The sequence below is a fragment of the Zingiber officinale genome, chromosome 3B (genome assembly GCF_018446385.1).
Source record: "Zingiber officinale cultivar Zhangliang chromosome 3B, Zo_v1.1, whole genome shotgun sequence".
NCBI classification, from domain to species: Eukaryota; Viridiplantae; Streptophyta; class Magnoliopsida; order Zingiberales; family Zingiberaceae; genus Zingiber; species Zingiber officinale.
This window is the reverse complement of record NC_055991.1, coordinates 121,612,045-121,629,104: the sequence shown is the minus strand read 5'-3', so window position 1 is coordinate 121,629,104 and position 17,060 is coordinate 121,612,045. Positions and strand designations below refer to the sequence as shown.

Below are 17,060 nucleotides of genomic sequence, written 5' to 3'. Positions count from 1 at the left end.
CTAACCGCACCAACAGATACCAGTCCGATCCAGGTGAAAGTCACTGGATAGCGGTCAAGAATATTCTTAAGTACTTAAGAAGGACTAAAGAATATTTCTTGATATATGGAGGCAATGATGAGCTAGCTGTAAAGGGTTACAGTGATGCCAGCTTCCAGAACGATCAGGATGATTATCGATCGCAGTCAGGGTTCGTGTTTTGCATAAATGGTGGTGCTGTGAGCTGGAAGAGTTCGAAGCAGGACACAATTGTTGATTCAACAACAGAGGCCGAGTATATCGCTGCATCAGAGGCAGCAAAGGAGGCAGTTTGGATCCGCAAGTTCATCACTGAACTTGGGGTGGTTCCTAGCATCGCTGAGCCCATTGAGCTCTATTGTGACAACAATGGAGCTATAGCACAGGCGAAGGAACCTCGCTCACACCAGCGGACCAAACACATACTATGACGCTTCCATCTCATTCGAGAGGTTATCGAGAGAGGAGATGTGAAGATTTACAGAGTACCCACAGAGGCTAACACTACAAGAAAAAAGTCAAACAACAACGATTTTTCACCGTTGTCGTAGGCCATTTTGAACTGTTGTTAATGGCCGTGTTGTTAAAAGGGGTGACAAAAGACAACAGTTTTTAACCGTTGTCTTTGAAGGCAAAGACAACATTTTTTACAACGGTGAAAAACTGTTGTCTTTTCCTTCAAAGACAACAGTTTTTCACCGTTGTCTTTGAGCGTCTACCTTTAATAACAGGGTCTTCAACAACAGTTTTAAACTATCTACGACAACGGTAAAAAACCGTTGTCTTTTTTAGAAAAAAAATAAAAAAATTAATACACAATTTTCCAATATTATAAATCATTCAAAATACTAAATTTCAAAATAAAATTTAATATACAATTTTCTAACATTCAAAAATAATATTTATAACATTCTGAAGAAATTTCATAAGCAACCAACAAAATTTCATAAGCAACCAACAAAATGATAACACTATTAAAACAAAGGTAGAACAATATAACACAAGATTTTCTACTTAGATGTCGGTGAAGAGGAGGGATTGCAGCTCCTAGTGCTCCATAATTTGTTAAAGTCTCTTCATTTTTTTAGCTTGTCGGCATTCTTCCCAATACTCTTGAGGACACCTAAAAAGAGCATAATGAAATTATACAATCCTGTGCACAAGAACTATGTAATTCTAAGTGGTGGATCATGTCTGTCACAAGTTCGCCACTAATTTTTTGACCATTATGCACAGATTGTAGACAAGCATGAAAATAAGCAGAACCATAAATATAAGCGAATAAAGGATACCTTTCAATCTTCTAAATCTTCTTTTCTGGTTGGCCCGTCTCCTTTTCCTCTCTTCTTTTGTTAACTCTGCCTCTTCTTTGATGTTTCCTTTTCCATGAAAAATCTCCTCAGGGGCAAGCATAGCCGCATCTGAGACGACCAATGGAGCAACCTGCAATACCATTGTATTTCGGTGACTCGAAACTGTTTTTACCATAAACTAAAAGACAACTCCAAAAGATATTTTTACCTCTTCCATTGCTAGAGCAGGTACATTGACTTGTATAGACATGTCCTCAATAACCTACATCATAACTTATGGTCAATCAAGAAATAAATACTAAAAGAATTAAACACTTGATAAGCTTTATTGCTAACCGGCTTTGTAAACGAAAGTCCAAGAATAAAAGATTGTAAAGATAATTACTTAACACTTCTGTTAGATAAAAAAATAGAAATTAATTCCATAAGTTTGCCTAAACATAATGCTAGAGCACCGAGAAATGCACTTCCTAAATGTTTTTAAATTGTAAAATGAGTGATTTTAGCAAATAAACCTACTCCTGACAAACTATATGTATTATCACACATTTTCAGTAAAAATCTTACAACAACTAGCACATTTAATTGCTCTGCTTGCACTATTGTACAGTCACAAAGAATATTCTTCATCAGGCTGAAATCTAACTTTAGAATATCTTAATCATTTTAGTAAGGACTGAAGAGTGAAGAGCATTAGTTGATCATTAGTTGTTTTTGTTGTGTCCAAAAACAATTGGACCAATCACACTGTAAAAATTGTTGTAGAATTTAATATTAGATTTAGTATTAGATTGTTGACCTCACTTGCCATTAGGAATATATATAGACATGGTACTTTACTGCACCACATAGAAACATCAAAGGTTGACACAAAAAAAGGTACACATAAGGTAAAAAATATGCCTGAAAGAAAATATAAGATTCTTACTGCACCAATATTTGCTAAAATCTAAATGAATCCATATATATATTATTTTTCTAGGCAATGAATAGAGGAACCAACACGTAGATAAAGTATCAATTAATACTGAATGTTGTTGAAAGCCAAGTACATACCTCTCCTCTTCCAAGCACTGATGAATTGCATGAGCACAGCGAAGGCTTCCAGAATAAACCTAAATCATGAGTTCCAAAAAGAAGATATCATGTTTCTATACCTGGCATACATCATTTGTATAATTTCTTGTAGTATTAAAAGAAGTAATTAAGAAACCAAACTTATCATGTGTGCTCCTTTAATCAATGGAAAATATTTTGAATTGCAAAAACTTACTTGTATGAGCGAAGGCTTTGATTTCCCGACAATAGAAATGAACTTTGGTCATATCACTCAGCATACCTAATTGCAATCATAAAAGTTGCTAATCAATTCTTCTACATATCATATCACTCAGCATACCTAACTGCAATCATAAAAGTTGCTAATCAATTCTTCTACATAAAGGCTTACACACCTCATATGCACATGCTGACATTTTTGCATCAGTAGAACGAATTAATAATTGGGTTCTATATACATGAATTAATAATTGGGTTCTATAATTGAATTAATAATTGGTATTTCTTGACATGCATAAATAACATTTGGTTCTATATACATGCTTAGTTGTAATAATAGAATGGCAAGGCAGATGTTGATTGTCGATGCTATTAATTGAATGTCATCGACTAGATAGTTTAGCAGTGCACTATCAAAGTCTTCACCACCAAGGAATGTGTCCCCATTGGTAGCCTTAACCTGAAGATGGAAAATAACAAAAAAAGATGAAACAAAGAACATAATAGAACATTAGAAAAGTACAATGATGAAGACAAATGCACCAATCTTAGTGAGGACAAATGCACCAATCTGGTTAGGCAAATATTGCAGACCATTCATCTCCATCCATGCATCTCCACTAGGTGCCTTGAGAATTTATAGGGAACCATCTTTAGTTCTTTTTGAGTATGGGGGACTCATCAAACCTTCTCTCAATCAGTCATTTAGTGCCAAATAAGGTGTTTGTTGGATTCATCACGACTTGTTGCTTCGCGGGAGTACCCACCAAAAGCTCATCCTTCTGATTGAAGGAAACTACAGATGGAGTAGTCCTCGTACCTTCTGCATTCTCAATCACCTTTAGTGTCTGATTCAACCAACCAGGGTAGAAACATTAGAAAAGTATAGTACCACACAAAGACCCAAACCTAAACAAATCAAAAAGGTTTTGTAAACAATAGGAAGCATAATGTACCTTCCCCTCCATGACAGACACACATAAGTTTGTGGTGCCTAAATCAATCCCAATAACATTAGCACTTGCAAGCTTTGAGCTGCTTACAATCAAACATTTCAGAACTTCCATCAGAAAATATTACTTGAATGCTCTTGCAATATTCAGATACTAAATAGATAAATTGAGAGCTGATATCAAAATATTACCAGAAAACTCTTGCAGTGGTGGCCCATCTTTGAGACAAAGAAGACATGCCATAGGATGCTTTTAGAAAATTTGAAGCATGGATATACAGCAAACAAAAAACAATATACATATGCATTGAGCTAAATTCGTACTATCATAAATAGGTTGAAAACCAAATTCATATACTAAAGATTTCATGCTGAAGCAAGATATAATTAATCAAATACCATAAAGCTGGACCAGTTTAATCTGTCAGTACAAAGCTTTCATCATCTACATCCAGACCATCAACCATGCCTGTAGATAATCAAAAAAAAAAGAAGGGAAAATTCTAATAGTTTTAGATCTATGACAAAATTGGCCACTTGTCGCATGAAAATCCAATCTTATACACAATAATCAATACGACTATACCAGATAAACAAACGCACTGGTACTATTTTTGATAGAATGCCATACAAGATGATTAATTACGCTTTAAAATGTTAAAGGTGAAAGAACCATCTTCTACAAACATTCATGACGAGTCCTAATATGAAATCAACCACCAAAATACTCATCTTAACAGATTTTTTGTTGGTAAAATAGACATGTCAGGAAACTCCACCAAATAAAGTCATATAAATATCTAATTGAGTGAAAAGCAAGCTCATTATAAGATCTAGCAATTGAAGATAAGTAGAGCACAAGACATAATTAGCCATATGATGAAATAGCAAGGAAAATAAACTCAATAGAAGTAAAATCCAGAGCTAGCAAAGAGAGAAATTGATTTCATATCCAAAAATAGTAACCCATGTGTCCACCTCTAGGCTACCATTTAGCACCGTAGGTCCTTGCATCTCAGACCCAGAAAATCCCTAGGCGGTGGTGACAGAAGCATAATCAATGCTCCCGGCTCAACCACCCCATCTACAAGCGAGCCATGGTCCGCATCTTATTCCCCACTCTTGTCGGCAGGCGAAATCATCCAACTCAAGCCTTCGGGGTTCTTCCCACACCGGTCGAAAGGACCAGCACCATTCATCTCCGTCGCTCGGGTCGGGAGGAAGCATGAAGAGGATGAATAGGAAGGAGAAGGGGAGAGTGATCCCTTCTGGCCCCAGCTCCTGGCGCTGATGGGAGACAATTGTGAGGGCGGCAGGAGGTCAGCCTCGGGTATGAAGTCCACGCGATCGTCGAGCGTGAAGACTGGGAGCAGATGGAGGTCGGAGGCAGTGATGGCGCTATGGTGAGGAGGGAGGCGGCGAAGAAGGCGATGAAGAGGGTGGTGAGGAGGGAGGCGACGAAGAGGGCGGTGAGGAGGAGTCGGCGAAGAGTAGGGTTTTGGGAAAGAGACAGAAAAAAAACAAGGCGTAAAACAGACAAATGACGAAGGAGAAAAAGTGGCGAAAGAAAAAACAATTGCATTTAACAACACTTAATAGACAACGGTTTTTAAAAACTGTTGTCGTAATCCCAAAAAAGCGCACATAGACAACAGTTTTAAAAAACTGTTGTCATACCCTTTAAAAACCGTTGTTGTATCCCAAAAAAAACATAAATAGACAACGGTTTTTAAAAACCGTTGTCATAGGCCAAAAAAATTACTAAAAGACAACAGTTTTTATTAAAACCGTTGTTAAAAGGCAAAAAGACAACGGTTTGGTATAAAACCGTTGTCGTTTGGGTGTTGTTGAATGACGTTTTTCTTGTAGTGTAACATCGCAGATCCCTTGACCAAGGCTTTGGCACAGAGAAAGCATGATGGTCACACTAGGTCAATGGGGCTTAGAGCCTACACTGATTGGCACTAGTGCTAGTGGGAGATTGTTAGTTAGAGCCCTAGAGCCAATCATTTGATGATTGTATTATGGACTTGTTGTATCATATTCTTATATAAATAAAGGTATTTGTTTTGGTTATTATACTTACTTGTATTGGTGCCAAATAAACTAAGTATAATAGCGTCCTTGAGTAGAAGGTTCTTACCTATATCAATCGATTGGTTGAATCGATAGTGAGATGATATAGGGAACACTACTCTTAATCATTCCTAGTCGAGTATTAACATTCAGGGACAATGTTAATACAATAAGACTAGCATGTAGGTCAACTCGATGACTTGATCTCACAAGTCATGGATATGGAGATATTAAGTTGACACATGGGTATGCATTAGAGAATATATACTGAATGACCCGCCATGAGAAAGTATCATGGATCGTTATATGAGTGTCATATACTTTCTCATGTGGCTATTAGTATGACTATTTATCCTTGGACCTGAAGTCACCATGGTTCCCTACATAAGGAGCTATGTACTTTGGTTTCGTCAAACGTCAACCGTAACTGGGTGGACTATAAAGGCGATTACTGGGTTTGTAACAAATTATGCAGAGAGATGTGAGTGATGTAGATGGGGTCTATCCCTCCTATATGACGGGAGTGACATCGATATTCTTGATAGAGTGAGACCACGAAGTGCATGACCATGCCCAAATGAGTCAATATGAGATATTGAGCTCATTTGATTTAGTGAGTCTACTTGGAGTTCAAGATTTAGATTGGTCAGAGGATGACACGGTCTATGCCTCACATTGATCAATCTAGATGTCTAGGATAGAAGGACACTTGCCATATTTTGTGAGGAGTCACAATTAGTTGTCACAAGGTGATGTTGGATCTCAACATTCTTATAACTTGGGTAGTAATGATGTGTTGCTAGATACCGCTCATTACTTATGCTTCTAAATAGGTTTAGGAGCATTGCCAACGTTATAAGAACCTATAGAGTCACACACAAAGGACAATTAGATGGAGATTATGTTCATATGATGAACCAAGAGGATTAGATTCATGTGATGAATCAAATTGGATTAAGAGTAATCCTAATTGGGTTAATTGAGTTGGACTCAAGTTGATTCATGTGTTCAATGAGTCTAATTTAGATTATGACTCATTGAATCAATTTAATTAAATGAATTAGATTCATTATATTAAATTGGCTTGAATCAAATGGTTGAATTAGATCAACCATGGGAGTTATAATGTCAAGTTTGACTTGACTTGAGAGGAAGAGGAAAAGTCAAGTTTGACTTGACTTTATGCCACATCATTTGTGAGTTGGCATTAAGTGGCCAATGATGATGTGCCACATCATCATGTTAGCACATGTGTGTGTCACCTAATGGAGGTTACAAATCCCCTCTTTAATGGCCACATTAAATATGAATGGAGGTTACAATTCCATTTAGTGGCCGACCACTTTTGTGATAAATGGGATTTTGATTTCATTCAAGGCATTCATTCTCATTCAACTCATCTTCTTCCTCAAGCTCTCAACCTTTCTCCCTCTCCTCTCTTGGCTGAACCTTACCAAGGTGCTAGCACACCTTTGTGTTAGGTTTCTCCACCTATTTGTTCGTATGGATACTTCTAGAGGGTTGTACACTTGACAACCTCGAGATCCGGCATCACTTGGAAGAGCGGGATACGTGAAGGGCTTCGCACCAAGGGTAAAGATCTTCTCCTAAAGTAGATCTAGATGTAAGAAACTTATACTCGTAAATTTTGTTTTATTTCACTTCGCACGGATCCGGTGGCATGGGGGTTTCGGGGTTTCCGCGACGTGAAAAAGTGATTTTCGGGGCCCGAAAAACCCAACACACCCATCAACTCATGTTGCTTCTAAAGCTTAGAGTTCTTGGTCGCGAGCATTAGACAGGACACATCTAATGCGTCATCTTGATGTTTCTTGTAAGCATCTTGTTCAGCTCGCGTGGCAGTGGCAGGAGGTGCCTCAGGAATGGGCTGCTCCAGGACGTACAGTTTTCGTTCCTGTGTGAGAACTATTCTAAGGTTCCTGTACCAGTCCAGTAAGTTAGCTCCATTGAGCTTGTCCTTATCGAGGACAGAATGCAGGGAGAAGGAGTTCGTGTTTGACGACATGGTAATCTACAACAGAAAAATGCAGAAAAATAAATATCATATTCCAATTAATCATCTAATTAGGCCTTTAATTAAATGATGCTCCCACTGAATTCTATAATTCATGTGAGACAAATTCTACATCATACTATGCCCTGAGTTAGCTTTGGCTAAATCGCCCAAGACTTAGTATGATCAGTAGGTAACTAATTACTAATTACATCTCTATGCAACTCTTGTATATAGGATCAAGATCCGCATTTATAATAAAACTCGAGTTAGCTTTGGCTAATACGCCCAAGAGTTAATATAAACGTGATTTTGTCCAATCTTCCAACTATTGGATAAATGCCTACAGTTAAACTTGATTTAACTAGTTGTACTCAATCTAATTGAGTTTTTAATCACCCATGCGTTGATAGGCGGGACCAAGATTGTCCCTCCGTACCCTACCAAGATAATATGTGTTGCTCTACTTTGGCAGATTCAACAACAACATGTGATCGAGGTAATGATAGGTATCACGGCATGGTCGACATTTTTGAGTTGACGCGATTGAGATCTAATCTAATCGACGATGTGTATCATATACTCGATTTATATCTAATCTAATCGTGGAGGTGCATCATGTGCGTGACTTAGATCTAATCTAATCGTTAAGGCACTAATTAATTACTAATCTACCATGCATCACATATACACACACAAGCAATTAATTAATTTTGTGATTAGTCATGACCCTACTATGATCTTCTCAAGCCAATGAGAAGATCGGATGGTCAACCTAAGGTCAACAGCTTCTCAAGCTCCTTCCTTTGACCACCTTGTGTTGCTCGCACCCTCCTCGTAACTCCGTCTCGAGTGAACCTTCCACCGCCTCATTTTGTACATTACAAAAGGTGAAACTCGAGTTACATTCGAGTCTAAATTATTTACAACAGGAATAAATAAATAGAAAGGCACGACGCGCAGGTCGCGTATCAAATATACAACACGGACAATCACATGACAGCACACATGCCATATTATGAATTATAACATAATTTCCAATCAAATTGGGGTCTTTTGGGCCATGACCATCACAAAATGATACACAATTCTAAATTATGTAATTTCCATAAATTTTTGTCTAATATTTTTAGGATTTTATGAGTAAAAATTCCCGACGGTCCCGTTTAGCGATTTTCGGGCGCAATCGCGGAACGAAGCCCCTTGCGGGGTTAGGGGCGACTGTTGGTTAATCCTAGGAAAACGTACCGGTTCCATTGTACAAAAATTTTTGTACAAGTGTCGAACCTTTCCTTAAATAACCTATTGTGTTCTTTAGAAGTTAAATTAGGAATCGCAGACGGAACTTAACATCATTGATTCCAAATTTAACTTATCTGTTCTTAATGGTTTAGATTTGAATCGCAAGCGGAACTTAACACTATTGATTCAAATCCACCTATGTTATTAATTCCATTAAATATTAATTTCTAAAATTAGCTTCCAGGACTGCATGGCGAGGCACATGACCTTCTTGGATATGAGAGTAACCACCACCGCCTAATCAAGGCCTTTTAAGGAAAGCTAATATTTAATTTTCTTAAATAACTCTAGGTTAACCAAAAAGAACAATCGAATCACAAATTCAAAAAAAAAGAAACACAAACTCGAAAAACTTATTCGAAAAACTAGATTTAATTGTCTCTTGTATTTAGAATTCTTACAAAGAAAATAACTAGTATGATGCGGAAGAAAATTACTAGTTATACATTCTCTTTGTAAGCTAATGACCTCGAGATCTTCTGCCATATTCCTAGCCTCGCCTTGGACGTCGTGTGGGCGAAGATCCTCCAAGATGGACACCACCCAAAAGAGCTTCTCCTCCTTGTAATATTCGGCCACCACCACCACAATAGAAAAGAGAGCAAAGGGAGAAGAGAGGAAGAGAGGGGCCGGCCACCAAGAGAGTCTCCAAGCCAAACAATAAGAGTTGTGTCTCATGAAGCTCCCTCACCCCTTCTTTTATATTACTTGCCCAAGACAGATAAGGAAAAACTTTTTACAAAAAATAAAATCATCCAAGAGTTTTTCCTTTTCCCTTTTAATTTTTCCTTTTCTTTCCTCTTGATTGAATCAATCACCAATTTTAATTTTGTGATGATTTTAATTAATTTTAATATGGCCGGCCACATGCTTGGGCACCAAGCAAGGTGGCCGGCCACCTCATCAACGGGAAAAAGGAAATATATTTTTTTATAAAATTTTACAAGAAAACTCTTATAAAATTTTACAAGCTCTCTTTCCTAAAGTAAGAGTTAAAAAAGGAAAGTTCTAAAAAATTAAAACCATGTTTTAAAATTTAAAACTTCTCTTACAAAATTACCTTTTTTAACATAATGATAGAAAATTTTAATTTTAAAACTTTTCTCCCTTTTTTTTCTTAAACCATGAGGATGGTTAAAAAAGGAAAGTTTTAAAACTTTTAAAACTCTCTATTAAAACATGTGGCCAAATTCAAATAAGGAAAGTTTTTAAAACTAAAATCTCTCTTTTAAAACTTATAGTTTTTTACAAAGAGAATATTTTAAAAATTTAAAAACAACCCTCCTTATTTGAATATTGTGGCAGACCCCTTCATGCTTGGTCACCAAGCAAAAGGGTCGGCCCCTATAAAGAGGATGTGGCCGGCCCTTGCTTGGTCACCAAGCATTGGACCGACACACTTCTTGGACACCAAGATGAGTCTTACATTTGGATGGACTTGAGGCTATAATGAGGCTACGATAGGGGCCTAGAGGAGAAATTGGTTTTGGCCTTCCGATGAGCTTGAGTATCCCGTGCTCGCCCCGAACACACAACTCAAGTTCATCGATAATAACTCATTCCACTAGAGAGTTATTACCGCACTACCACATCAATCCCAAATTACATTATGGGCTCCTTCTTATTATGAGTGTGTTAGTCTCCCTGTGTTTAAGATTACGAATGACCACTAATTAAGTAAGTTACTGACAACTCACTTAATTAATATCTAGCTCCAAGAGTAGTACCACTCAACTTTATTGTCATGTCGAACTAAGTCCACCTGCAGGGTTTAACATGGCAATCCTTATGAGCTCCTCTTGGGGACATTCTCAACCTAGATAACTAGGACACAGATTCCTTCTATAATCAACAACACACACTATAAGTAATATCATTTCCCAACTTATCGGGCATATTGATTTATCGAGCTAAACCTCACCCTTTGATAAGTCAAAGAAATAAATATTAAATATATGTGCTTGTTATTATATTAGGATTAAGAGCACACACTTCCATAATAACTAAGGTCTAGTTCTTTTACTAGGTCAGTACAAAAGAACTTATCTAAATGATCCTACTCAATACACTTAAAGTGTATCAGTATAATTTATTAGTCAAGATAAACTAATACTTAATAACACTACGACTATTTTGATGGTTTGTTCCTTTCCATCTTAGTCGTGAGCAACTGTTTATAATTTATAAAGAACCGACTGTAGGGATCTTAGATGGCTAGAGGGGGGGTGAATAGCCTCTTTAAAAACTTAAGCAAAGAGTTCTACACAGACACTAGTTAGCGCAGCGGAATAAGCAAACTAAAACAAAACGAAAACAAACACACAAACACTGATACACAGATTTACGAGGTTCGGGGATAACTTGCCCCTACTCCTCGGCGTGTCCGTAAGGTGGACGACTCCTTGATCTTCGGTAGATCGCACCCCGGAAGAATTTCGGCTAAAGATCCTCCTTCTAGGTGGAGTAACCTTCCCACAAAGTCTCAAGAAATATCTAAGTTAAAGCACGAGACTTACAGAAACTCGGTGGCAAAGGAGAATAGAAATGCTTACAACCACGCGAGGATCAGTAGCAGAAACAGAGATCGCAGTTCACCCGAGAGCTCAAGAACTTCACACCACAGACACACTTTTCTTTCAAGCTTTCTTGTTTTGTTCTTGTTCCCCTCTCGCTGTTTTTACCGCTTCTCAAAACCTGATCTCTGCTGTCACAGATCTGGTCCAAGCTGCGCAAATCAGCGCCCTTTTCCTCCTTCTCTGATTCTCTGAACTCACACGATCAATCTTGGCGTCTTGAGCTCGAACCAATCCCGAGTCAAGCGGATCGCGACGGATCCGATATCCGTTGATGCAGAAATGCACCATGGCTGAAACCAACAGAAAGACCATTTGTCGCATTCCTCTTACGAACTTAATTTGAAATTAAGCTTGGAATGATACCTGTTAACCTGCAAACTCAAAAGCTAACAGCACAGAGGATTACATCACATAAATGAATGAGATATATCAAAAGCGGTGAAGGAATCGTTGATAAGGCGAACCAATCAGAATTGGACCGATCAGGCAACAGTCTGATCGGTCTGAGGCCATTCTGATCGGTCGTAGTGACCGATCAGATTGAGTGTGGATCGGTCCACGGACCGATCCACCTCTTTCTCTCTTCTGCGGGCTTTTCTCCTGATCGGTCTCCCCGATCGATCAGATTGCTTTCAGAGTGTCGATCGGTCATCGGACCGATCCGTGGGAACTAGTTTCCTTGGATCGATGCCGACCGATCCACGATTCTTGTGTCCTGGATCGGTCTCACCACCGATCCAATGTGCCATGTAAGGTCCACTTAGGTCCCTCTCGACCTAATCGGAGAACGAGCTCGAGGCCCTCTCGACCTAGTCCGGTCAGCGAGCTGAGCCCTCTCGACCTAGTCAGGAGAGCGAGCTACCGAGCCCTCTCCGACCTCGTCCGGAGAACGAGCACCGAGCCCTCTCGACCATTCCGTGCCAAGTTGTCATACTTGGACTTTTCCGTGCCAAGCTCCCTGCTTGGACTTTTCACCGATGTCTTGACCCATCTGGATTTCCTCGGCTTCACTCACGGGACTTTCCTCCCAACTGATCAACCTCGATCAGTGGTCATTCGAAGTTTAAACACTATCGATACAAACTTAAATCGGTGTCAACATCAAAACCAAGGTTGTATCAACAATCTCCCCCTTTTTGTTGTTTGACAACACGATTTAAGTTTAGATCAGAATTGTTCAAATTTTCATAATTTTAGGGGAATCAAGATCCTCCCCCTAAGACGGATACAACACTATATGAGGGTCTTCACATTTGCATTCATCTAAACTTAGTTATCTTCTCCCCCTTTGTCAAACACTGAAAAAGTACGAATAAGGTAAGATAACTTAAAGAACTCCCCCTTAACCCTTACCGTCTGGTTCTTAAAGCGCTTAGAATTCCCTCTAAGTGTATTCTAAGACAGTAATAAGGAAATAAAAGACAAAACAAGACATGCAAGTGAACAGCATATTAATGACCGATAGAAAATGAAGCATAATAACGAGCAAGTAAATATAAAACTGAGTAGCATAAATACAGGAGTAACATCAGAAGTGCAAACATCCAGGTCAGTCATAAAGACTAACAAATAACATCCAAAATACAGGCAGTCAACAAACAAACTGTATCAATCAACATCCTCACACTGAGGAACATCACCATCATCGGCAGGAGGGGTGAAATCCTGAGGCGGCACGCTGGAGGATGGATAGCCTGGGTAAGACTGCGGAGGCGGGTAGCGTGCCATCCATCCGAGTAGCAACTGCTGTGTCACCACCTGATGACTGCGCATATCATCGAAACGCTGGTCAATATGCCCGCGCAGGTCATCATAGCGCTGGTCTATCCGAATACGCAGGCCATCCAGCTCAGCAGATATCATCTCATCATGCTGATCAAAGCGGCTCTCCATCTCGGCGATCTGCCAGCGCAGATCAGGATCGGCCTCTCCATCGTCAGCAGCAGGAGGAGCAGCAACAGGAGCAGCCTGTCGTGGAGGTCCCCGTGGTAACTCACCCAGTGCTCGCCCATCCTTCCACTGAACACCCCCATTTTGTCCAATGATGCCAGACTTGGAAAATGCCCGTTTCCCAAGTCGGCAATCCTGCCTGACCATTTTGACTACCCTACCCTTAGACACATCTATCTGAAGGGTCTCGAGCCAATCTGTAATTATATGCCCATAAGGCATATAAACAGTGGAGCCGCTGGGCCGAGAATATGAGATGATCGAAGTGTAGATGCTGGACATAATGTCAAAGTCGAGACGCCGACGTAACCCATAAAGCATCAAACAATGATAGGGTCGGATCTCAGCAAGAGGTTTGGATGTGATTGGAAGAATACAGTTTGTGACTATCTTAAAAAGAATATAGTCAGGGGCAGATAGTCGTAGAGCAGCAAAGGTGGGAAAGTCAACATCCAACTCATCCAGGTCATCTGGTCTAGGATGACCAAAGAAGTACTCATAGATGGAGTCAGGTGAGACATCAAGTGGAGGACGTAATGATTCTGGTAAATCAGGATAAATGGAAAAAAGATCCCCCGAACACATTCGGCAGCCTAGATACCCAAAAAATTCTCTGATGGAGAAATCGATAGGTCTTTTAGCGACTCGGGTTTTATAAACACCATCATTGTTCTGATGAAGATTGTTATAAAACTCAGAAACTAGGTCAAGGTTGATGTCCCTTTCTAAGTAGACTACCGAGTCAAGTTTAAAATAGGCTAGGGCTTCGGACACAGAAGGACAAAATTCATCCATATACTTTCGATCCACAGATCGACATGGAAGCAGCTTGAATGTCCTCTGTTGAAATGCTTGCTCAAAATGGCGGTTCGGGAACCTTGAAGAAGAGGAAGGTTGAGGTCGGGTGGGTGCCTGGGACTTGGATTTCTCAGGTGACTTAGATTTAGATCTCCCTTCACCCACTACTTTCTTTCTAAGGGTCAACAATGTGGTAAAATGGGGCAATGAGTGAGCACCAGAGCCACCAGCACAAAAAAAAAAAAAACATATATGGTGAGAAATGAAACCGAAACGCCAAAGGTCTAGAGAGGTAGAGAGTTACCTTGGTGCCATTTAACTTTAGGCTAGGGCTTCTGAGGGCTAGAGCTTCGTCTAGGGTTCGGCGTGCAACGAAAAGAGAGTGAGGTTAGGGAAGGAGTCGGCTAGGGTTCCGCGTGAAAGAAGATCGGGAAGAGAGTGGGTCGGGAGGTGTTAATGAGGGGATAGTGCACAGTGTGATCTGATCGGACGGCTATCCGAACAGAGAAATCCTGACCGATCAGGAAACATCCTGATCGGTCAGTGATCGTCCTGATCGGTCGTGGAGACCGATCAGGGATCTTCCTGATCGGTCCTTGGACCGATCAGATGTGGATCAGTGGGCTGCGATCTGTGCCGGTGTCTCCTGATCGATCCCTGGATCGATCAGTGAACCTTCTGTGGAATTTCCTGTCCTGATCGGTCGTGGAGACCGATCAGGTATCGTCAAATCTCCTGATCGGTCGTGGAGACCGATCAGGCATCATCCTGATCGGTCCCTGGACCGATCAGTGTCTGATATAATTTTCAGTAACTGAAAATATGAGCCGTTATCTATCGGGAATTTTGAAAATTTCAGAATTCAAGAATTCAGAATCTCCCAAATTCATAACCTAGAATCAACACCCACAAGTATATTAAAAAAATATGAGCTCTTATGGTCTTAGCTTGTGTAGAGCCCGAAAGTTGCAGACTTTAAATCCAAAAACTCAGACATTTGGAATCTTAGAATTCCAATCTCAGAAAACCTTATAAAAACCATATAGTGAAACAAGGTATTAATTAAGACCTAGGATTGCCATGATCAGTTTCAAGTTTGTCAAAATATATCCAAGTTAATATTATTTCCTTTAACAACCTATTGTATTGACAATCAAAGTCATGAAATGAATCATACAACCATATCAATCAACACATCAACCAACAACCATAAATAGATAATTTCTAGGCAAAAGTCCAACCAAGATTCCTTGATTGGAATATATGAGTAAGATCTAGGAGCCAAATACACATGAATTATGTAATGGCCTTCCCCATACTCAATTTATGTCTCTTCAACCTAATTATTCAAGGGATGCATGATACATTTTGAATAATTTGGTTGATCCTAGCATCTCACCCCATTTCTAGCAAACAAAAATATTTTGTTAAACCTTATAGTTTGTGTGAGATGTTCCCAAGTTGCCCAAATTATTGTCCCAATTACTCTTGTCATTTTAATAGTCCTTAATGATCATGATGAAGTCCTAAGGACCTAAGGAGCCAAACACATTCCCAACTCCCTCCTTAAATGACTAAATTCATTCTCCGGAAGGGGTTTGGTGAAAATATCAGCTATATTTGACTTTGACTCAACATATGTGAGTGCAATGTCTCCCCTAGCTACGTGATCTCTTATGAAGTGATGACGCACTTCAATGTGTTTGGTCCTCGAATGATGGACTGGATTTTTAGTTAGGTTGATCGTGCTAATGTTGTCACATAGCACTTGTACACCCTTATAAGAAAGTCCATAATCCTCTAGGGTGTGTATCATCCACAACAACTGTGATACACTCTCTCCCATGGCAATATATTCGGCCTCGGTCGTGGAGAGAGCAACACAATGTTGCTTCCGACTCGACCAACTAACTAAAGATGAACCTAAAAATTGGCAGCCCCCACTAGTACTTTTCCGATCTAATTTGCATCCAGCATAATCGGAATCGGTATAGCCTATCAAATCAAAAGACTCCGTACGAGGGTACCACAGTCCTACTCTCATTGTGCCTTTGAGATATCTCAGAATTCTCTTAACTGCAATTAAGTGAGATTCCTTGGCACAGACTTGATACCTAGCGCACATGCCCACAGCAAAAAGTATGTCCGGTCGACTAGCTGTGAGATATAGAAGACTACCAATCATGCTTCTATATTGCGTTAGATCAATTGGTTTTCCACTCTCATCATTGTCAAGGCGAGTGTTTGTCGCCATTGGAGTGGACACTTCCTTAGAGTCACTCATATTGAATTTTCTAAGCATCTCTTGAGTGTATTTTGTCTGATGGACATAAATTCCATCTCGAGTTTGTTTGATTTCAAGTCCGAGGAAAAATGTCAACTCTCCTACTAGACTCATCTCAAACTCACTTTCCATGTGAGAAATGAATTCATTCAAATAACCCTTGTTATTTGAGCCACAAATTATGTCATCGACATATACTTGGGCTACAAAAATGTTTTCACCATCTCTTCGTAGAAATAGTGTTGGGTCTATTTGGCCTCTCACAAAGCCCTTTTCTAATAGGTAAGTTGACAACCTTTCGTACCAAGCTCGTGGTGCTTGTTTAAGCCCATAAAGTGCTTTATTGAGCTTGTATACGTGGTTTGGAGCTTCGGTACTCACAAACCCCGGTGGTTGCTCAACATAGACCTCTTCTTTAATAAAACCATTTAAGAAGGCAGATTTAACATCCATTTGATAGAGTTTGAAACCTCTATGTGCAGCAAAAGCTAGCATCAAA

At 39.6% G+C, this 17,060-nt stretch overlaps 1 long non-coding RNA gene across 1 annotated transcript; it reads right to left on the bottom strand.

The window, feature by feature from the left end:
• Nucleotides 1-1,118: 1,118 nt before the first annotated feature.
• Nucleotides 1,119-1,597, bottom strand: LOC121968570. Its single transcript, XR_006108219.1, has 3 exons — nucleotides 1,540-1,597; nucleotides 1,311-1,461; nucleotides 1,119-1,141 (listed from the first exon to the last, which is right to left on the bottom strand). It is a non-coding gene; the product is annotated as an uncharacterized LOC121968570 (long non-coding RNA).
• Between the last annotated feature and the right edge of the window lie 15,463 nt (nucleotides 1,598-17,060).